The sequence below is a fragment of the Oenanthe melanoleuca genome, chromosome 26 (assembly GCF_029582105.1).
Source record: "Oenanthe melanoleuca isolate GR-GAL-2019-014 chromosome 26, OMel1.0, whole genome shotgun sequence".
In the NCBI taxonomy this organism is placed as follows: domain Eukaryota; kingdom Metazoa; phylum Chordata; class Aves; order Passeriformes; family Muscicapidae; genus Oenanthe; species Oenanthe melanoleuca.
The window spans coordinates 1739354-1747285 of NC_079359.1; the positions used below are offsets into that span (position 1 = coordinate 1739354).

At 50.8% G+C, this 7932-nt stretch overlaps 1 long non-coding RNA gene across 1 annotated transcript; it reads right to left on the reverse strand.

The window, feature by feature from the left end:
• Positions 1 to 1675: 1675 nt before the first annotated feature.
• On the reverse strand, positions 1676 to 7457 carry LOC130263769 (uncharacterized). The gene is made up of 3 exons (XR_008842389.1): positions 6561 to 7457; positions 4748 to 4934; positions 1676 to 3827 (listed from the first exon to the last, which is right to left on the reverse strand). It is a non-coding gene; the product is annotated as an uncharacterized LOC130263769 (long non-coding RNA).
• Positions 7458 to 7932: the final 475 nt, after the last annotated feature.

A 7932-nucleotide genomic window follows, 5' to 3' on the forward strand; every position in this document is an offset into this window, starting at 1 on the left:
TTGCAACTAAGCTGTGGGAAAATGGATCTACAGTGCAGGTTGGTTTGTGTTTTTCTTTAATAACTCCTTGCTCAGAGGATGGAGCACATTTACCCCGGGCTGGGTGGGATCTGCTCCCACCTCCCAGTGCTGATCCTGCTGCCCTGGGGTGCTGGTAATCCCTCCTTGATTTATAGGTACTTATCACCTATTGATAAGAGTTCAGCTAAAATCAACAGCGCTGGAATAATAATATTATTGTAGCTAATAATCCCCTTTCTGAGGCAGGATCTCGCACTGTTAATTAGGCATGACATAAATAAATTAAACCTCCCTTCACAGCAGCATTTACTGGAGGTTCTCTCACAAAGAGGGACACTGAGGCAAGGAGAGTTAATCTGCTTCCATTTGCACACTCTTAATTCCGAATAATTCCCTCTCAGCCCCCGGTGTGCTCCGAAGGCGCCTCGGTGATCCTGCTAACCCGATTTGGGAGGGGAGGCAGCGCGGGCAAAACGCATTTCCACGGGAGATTCCAGAGCCCAGAGCTGCTGGGGGTGCTGGCAGCCAAGCCTTGCCTTTCCCCATCTCCCAGCGGCATTCCCAGGGGATTCTCCTGCTCCCAGTCCCTGTTCCAGTTCCCAGTCCCTGGTCCCCATTCCCAGTCCCTGGTTCCCATTCCCAGTCCCTGGTTCCCATTCCCAGTCCCTGATTCCAGTTTCCAGTTCCTGATTCCAATTTCCAATCCCTGGTTCCCATTCCCAGTCCCTGATTCCCATTCCCATTCCCATTCTCTGGTTCCAGCTCCCAGTCCCTGGTTCCCGTTCCAAGTCCCTGATTCCCAGTCCCTGATTCCCATTCTCAGTCCCTGGTCCCCATTCCCAGTCCCTGGTCCCCATTCCCAGTCCCTGGTTCCCATTCCCATTCCCAGTCCCTGGTCCCAGCTCCCAGTTCCTGATTCCACTTCCCAGTCCCTGATTTCCATTCCCAGTCGCTGATTGCCATTCCCAGTCCCTGATTCCCATTCCCAGTCCCTGATTCCAGTTCCCAGTTCCTGATTCCAATTCCCAGTCCCTGGTCCCAGCTCCCAGTCCCTGATTGTCATTCCCAGTCCCCGGTTCCCATTCCCAGTCCCTGATTCCAGTTCCCAGTCCCTGATTCCAGTTCCCATTCCCAGTCCCTGGTTCCCGTTCCCAGTCCCTGGTTCCCATTCCCAGTCCCCGGTTCCCATTCCCAGTCCCTGATTCCAGTTCCCAGTCCCAGTCCCTGGTTCCAGCTCCCAGTCCCATTTCCAGCTCCCACCTCATCTCTCGGCTCTGCTGCTCCAGGATCTCGGAGGAGGATGGGAACAATTACTGTAATGCAAATAATAACTCTGGGATGCTAATGAAGGCTACAATTAAAGGCAGCCGAGCATTTATCCCTGGAAACATCCCCACAAATCCGGGATCCAGCTCAGCAGACCCCGCAGGCCATGCCCTGGCTGCAGCTGTGCCCTGCTGGGGGTTTGGGAAGGGCTCCTCTGCCAACCCCACCCCAAACTCCCACTTTGAATTCATTTGCTGCCGTTCAGAGGAAGGCACAGAGGGCAGGGAATGCCAGACACAAAGGCTGCCACACATCCCAGGTGCCCTGTGCCACCCTCAGTCCATCACCCAACGCCCCAATCCCCTCTCCAGCATCCATCACCAAAGTTCCCAGCACAGATCCATCACCCGAGGCTCCCAGCACAGATCCATCACCAAATTTCCCAGTTCAGATCCATCACTCTGCTCCCTGCAATGTCCATCTCGCTGTTCTCTGAGGCCTGAGCTGAGCAAAACCCCAAATCTCTGCTCGCTGCTCCTGCCGTGGGAAGTGCTGGCAGTTCCTGGGAAGGAGATCTCTCCCTGCTCCTCTCCTCCCACCCAGGAGTTATTAGATGACATAACACTCGCTTTGCTGAAATATATTATTCAAACTGAGTGGCTTAAAATTGAAATGCTCCCATGGTCGTGAACCCTGGCTGCAGTTAAAAATAAATCCCTTTATCCGCGCCGCGTCCTCGGCGCCGCGCTTTCCTTTAAAATACTCCGGACTCGGAGCCCGAGCGAGATCAAATGTGACTTTTTAAAAATAGGATGCCTGCTCCTCTCCCTTTGCCTCCTCGGGCCGACAATGGGAGATAAATGTGCTCGGCAGGCCCCCTTTGTGGGCCGTGCTGCCGAGGCAATTTGCAGTTCGCTGTGGAAAAGGCATCTCACGCCACATTTATCACCCCCCGCCGCCGGCGACCATCCAGCCACCGAGCAGAGGTGCCGAGCACGGCTCCTGCATTATTATCCCACATAATAATGGGTGTTCAGGGAAGCAGCAGACAAATATAGAGGCTGTTCCAGAAAGGCTCAGCTGGGGAGCGGAGGTGGAGAGCCGGGGGGTTGGGGGATAAATGAATAAATGTGTTCGTGCCGTGCCCTTGCGCTGGATGTCATCGTCCCCCGGGCAGAGCTGGGCACGGGGAGGCTCAGGGGTGGCACCAGGGGTTGTTGGCAGTGCCCAAATCTGTCCCCTGCAGAGGTGGCATCGCTCAGCCGGTGCCACCTGAGCGGCTGAAAATAAGGGTTTGGGCTGGGAATTATGAAATATAATAATAAAATAACCAAAATACTCAGTCACATTGGAGGTCAAGGCACTGAGAGGTTAATTACCAGCCCCTGGGTACAAGAGAAGTCAGCAAGGAATCCAAAATTCTGTGGTTTAACCCTTGGAATTTGGCCTCCATCTCCCATACACACAGGGATGCTTTTCCTCTACCATAAACTAAAAGCTAATCCATCCTGTAGAGACAGCAGAGAAAGCTGTATAGCAGATTAGAAACAGATTTAGATGATCAGAGGACAGTTCTGTGCTTTTATATGGTTATTTTTTAAGGTTTAAAATCAAAAGAGAGATAACTTTACCAACGAGAGCTCACAGGCAGACACTCCTTTATCTTGCCATCCTACACACTCCCAACCCAGAGCTTTGCTGGAAATCTTTGCTGAGTATTTTGGGTAGCAAATGCCTGGTGAGGAGACATTCTGAGCATGTCAAGTGGAGGAATTTTTCTCACATGCCTTCAAAAAAAAATAACATTCCTCTCATGTTTTGCGAATTTCACATCTGTGAGTGTTTTATTTTTTGAGGGTTTTTTTTTGAGGGTTTTATTTTTTGAAGGTTTTATTTTTTGAAGGTTTTATTTTTTGAGGGTTTTATTTTTTGAAGGTTTTATTTTTTGAAGGTTTTCTTTTTTGAAGGTTTTATTTTTTGAGTTCAAGAATGGAACACAGGCTGCTGTCTGGAGATGTGGGGTTTGATCTGGGATTGCTCCATCCCGGGGCCCTGGCAGTGTCCCTGCCTGACACTTGTCATTACCATTCCTCTCCATCCCCCTTCCCCTCCCTGGCAGCTCCTCCAGTCATGTCAATACTCATTTTTCTTTGCCACAGTAAGTTGGTTAATCAGACCTTTGAAAGCAAACTTTCAGCTGGGTATTTGTATGCAGCCCCTCGACAGAAATGCAGATTTAAGGAGGCAGCCATATGCAGGCGTGAAGGGAGCAGCTGTTGTACAATCAGGGGTAATTTAAAATCAGGGGGAAGGTGAGAGAAGGACGACACAAATCCCTAGCCAAGGATTTTTTGTTGTTGCTGCAAACACAGAAATGATGTTTTACTTCACACCTCCTGGTCCCACGGAGGAAACAGCGCTTGTCTTCTGGGTCACTGCCACCAAATGGCACCTCTGTGCTCCCAGGTGTCACTTCAGAGTGTGCTGTGCTTCCCTGCACCGAGCAGACAATTCATCACACACGTTTTTCATCTTCCAGCCTTTTGGGAGAAAGAGAATTCCTTAAAGTTCCCCCAGCTCCAGCAGGGATCCCCTCTCTGCACTGGGTGCTCAGAAGGGCAGAACTCCCAGGAATTGCTGGGTCTGTGTTTCCCTGGGCAGGAGAACCCAGCAGAAATGGGGTGAATTCCTGTGGAACCCATGGATCTGTGGGTCAGGTGAGGGCAGAGCTCCACACCAGGAACCAGGACTTTACCTCCCCACTCATTTTGAGCTGCCAGCCTCCCACATCCACAGGGATCAAGTTTCGCCTTCACTCATTGTAAAAGGATCAAAAAATGAAAATAAAAGTAATTTTTTTTTTTGGCAATTCAACGCAATCCTAACCAATTGTGACAGGACCTAGAGAATATTTTCATGGTGCCAATTACTAAAAGGGCAAAGATGCCACGGTGCCATTAAAGGAGCAGCTCCTGCAGCTCTCGGGGACACGGCAGAACAAGGTACTAAATGTTGTTCCACTCGTTCCATGAAATAAAGGATTGGGTCATTAACCTTACCAATGTCAATGTGTTGTCACTATCAAATTCAGCTAAATGAGTGTCCAAGGTAATAGTGAGGAGCTCACTTCCCACTGAGCAATGCATTAATGCATTAGTGCTAATGGTGAGAGGCTGGGTGAGGAGCTGGGAGCTGAGCCGTGCCTGGGCTGGAGGAAGGGACAGGGCCAGCCTGGTGGGACAGCCAGAAACCCGGGGGGATGGCAGGGCTGGCCAGCAGCAGATTTATGCACTCACACAGCCACTCCACAGCCCATGAAATGGCTAAATGGGAAATTTATGGAAGCAAACTCCAGAGCTGTAAACATGCATTACAGGAGCAAATGTTTGCAAACTTCCTTTGGAGCAGGGCTCGAGCTCGGGATATAAATATCCCTGATGAGCTGCCTGGGAATCCTCACCGTGAGAGTCTCCTCTTCCCAGCTCTCCTAAAGAACGTGAATCTGCAGGTCCTGCTCTGTCAGGATCCCCCAGGGAAGGGGGGAGGCTCCAGCACCCCCTGTGCCCCAGGGAGGGGATGCTCTGGGATCTGCTGCACCCAGAGCCAGGGAATCAATGGCTGAGCTCCATAACCCCTGGCACTGATGTCTGTGCAGAGAGGAAAATCATTTCTGGGGAAAATGGACACTGCTCCAAAGAGAAAAACATTCACACTGAGAAAAGAAAAAAATCAAAATACTTGGCCATGCAAGATTTCAGTATTTTCAGGTGAAAGGGGAGGGAAAGGAAATGTTCCTTCCTGATCATTCGTGGCAGCAGGGATAGCAGTGAGGTTACAGAATAGAATCTTTGGATGTTTTGGGTTGAAAAGGACCTTAAAGCCCCCCCAGTGCCACCCCTGCCATGGCAGGGACACCTCCACTGTCCCAGGCTGCTCCAGCCCATCCATCCAGGCTGTGAACAATTCCAGGGATGCAGCCAGACTTTCCCACAGCAGATGTCCTTCAATCCCTGCAATCCTATTCCAATTTTCCAGTGAAATGGAAGGCAGAAAATACACAGATTTAAGATGTGCAGAGGTGGAAAAAACCCACCAGGATACCGGGCAGCACTGCCACCATTCCTGGGCCGACTTCTATTTCATAATTAATAACTCAAATGGGGTAATTTAAAATTGTTAATTCTTTTCACAGAGCCTGCACGAGCGCAGGTGATGTCAGACACGCTGTCACCAGGAAGGTTAAATACTCCTGGTAGTTGCTAATTACCTAATCACTATTACCAGCTCGTTTTAATTCTGCCCGAAGCGCCGATTGCGTCCTGCCTGAGCGGGGTGATTAAAGAAGGGGCTGCAGAGAAACCCCCCTGGCTGCACTTAAAGGAGAGGAAAAAGCTCCTGCTCCTGCTCAGGGCTGTGTCCCCAGCACTGCGTGAGCCTGAGGAGCAGAGAGGAGGGTTAAGGACACAGGGAAGTGCCAGAGGGTGGGACAGGTGGGATCCTGGCTGGGAATTGTTCCCTGTGAGGTGCAGAGGGGCTGGGATGGAATTGGGATGGAATTCCCCCAGCAGCTGTTGCAGCCTCACTCCTGCAAGTGGAAGCCTGGTCCAATATTTGGAAATGCTCCTAACATCCAATCTAAACCTCCCCTGGAGGCCCCAGTTGGTGGGATTTGCTGAAATCCCTGTGGGTCAGCTCCCTCCTGTGACCTGGCCGTGGAAAGGGACATTTGCTGTGCTGGACAGAGCTGCCCTGTCCCCCTGCACACCTCCTGTGGGATGGGAGGCTCTGGGATCCTGCTGGGGCAGCCCCAGGCAGTGTCCCCATCCTGTCACCACCCCCGAGGAGTCCAGGTGTCTCCAACTCCACATTTCCACCGAGTAGGAGCTGCCAGGAGCCCTTCCAAGGCAGGGAGAGCTTGTGGCTGTTTTCAGTGCTGTGCTATTAATCTGTACATTTGATTCAAACTCTGTGTTAGGGGATGGCAGCTCCGGAGCTGCAACCTTTTGAAATGCTAATTGTCAACCCAAAGTTTAGAGAGACTCTTTCAAAGCAAAGTTGCCACTATTCGGAGGCTGTGCTCTAAATGCAAGAGCTCAATTATCTGGAGTGTCAAACTTCTGACACCTCTGCTGATCCATAAAAACAAGGGAGATTAAAGAGTTTTCTGGAGGAGAATCTCATTTTTATGCTCAAGGTTATTTACTGAATTATACATTGTGGCCAATCCCAAACCCAGCTCAATGATCAGCTATATAAATATAGTTTATGGTTACCTGGAGCACTCCAGTGAGGCAACAGCACCAAGTTTGTAGAAACATTCTCCGTGTTTTACTGGATTTTTCCAAGCCAAGGTTCTGGTTTTTTAAGACTTTGAGAAGAGGAGAACTGGTGACTCTTTTCCCACTGTCTTTTTAGAGACATCAAATCTTTTCCTTTATTGTCGCCTTGATTTTCTCTGCTGTTAGTGCATGGAAAAGCCCAGGAGTTTCTTAGGGGGGACAGAAGCTGAGAATTACATAAAAGATGAAAGATGCAGCATGGAAATGCAGTTTTTGGTGGGGATTTGCATTTGCAGTTCAAGGTTCTGAGGAGCTGTGGCTGCTGTGTCTCCTGGGAGCAGAGGAGGAGGAGGTGGGATGAGTCCTGCTGGTTCTGCAGCAGCAGCTCCTGTGCATGCCCAGGGACAGCCCAGCCAAATCCTCCCCTCCCTGACAGCTGCAGGAGAAGCTCTTACCAGGGAGTGAGAAGTGGGAAAGGTCAATCTCCAAAAATCCTGCACAGCACATGAGTGCAGCTTAAATTCCACTGGTATTGAGGGTGTGATGGCAAATATTGCTTGGCACAGCCTCCTGTGTCAGGGAACAGCTGAAAAACCCCTGAGAAACCCCAAACCCCTGAGCTGGAGCCTGGGCTGGCTGTCCTGAGCCCCTCTCAGATATTGCAGGGTCTGGCTCTCCTCTGGCTTGGCCCCGGGCTCCAGCTGAATTCCAGCTGCATGATGAGGTTTGGCTCGGCCTGACTGACTTGTTTCAGGAGCACAGTGTGTTGTCCTGCTGCAAAGGAACAGGGCAGGAAACAGCTGGAGCCTCTGCAAGAGGAAATTCTCCTTTTCTGGCACATCCAGGGGATCACATTACACTCCAGAGCACCTAAAACTCCCAAAGCCGTGGAAGGCCATGAGCCACATCAATGATGACATTGTTCACCCAGGATTTGCACACTGTGGTTTTGCTCCACGCTGCACAGATGTCATTTTTCAGGATCTTTTGTTTTTTTGCTGTCCCTCTGGTGCTGAGATCCCACCACGACTCTATCTGAGCACAGAACCTTCTGCTGCTCCCTGTGCAGCTGAAGAGAAACCACTGGGTTAAACTGATTTAAGGGTGCTGGTGCAGGAGGTGACATCCCAAAAGTGCCCCTGCCTCCCCCAGCAGTGCCCAGGCCCCAAGGTCCTGCTGCTCCATCACTGCCAGCAGAAGCTTCAGGGGACCAGGAGTGGATTAGGATCAGGATTATTAATTAAGGGTTAATATACCTAGCTGGGCTTTTTTCTCCTTTGTGAAGTGGGTTGGGAGTGCCAGGACTGATGGTGGGGTGCTCAGGGCAGCCCCTCCCCACAGGATTTCCCCTTTCCCCAGGCAGGGA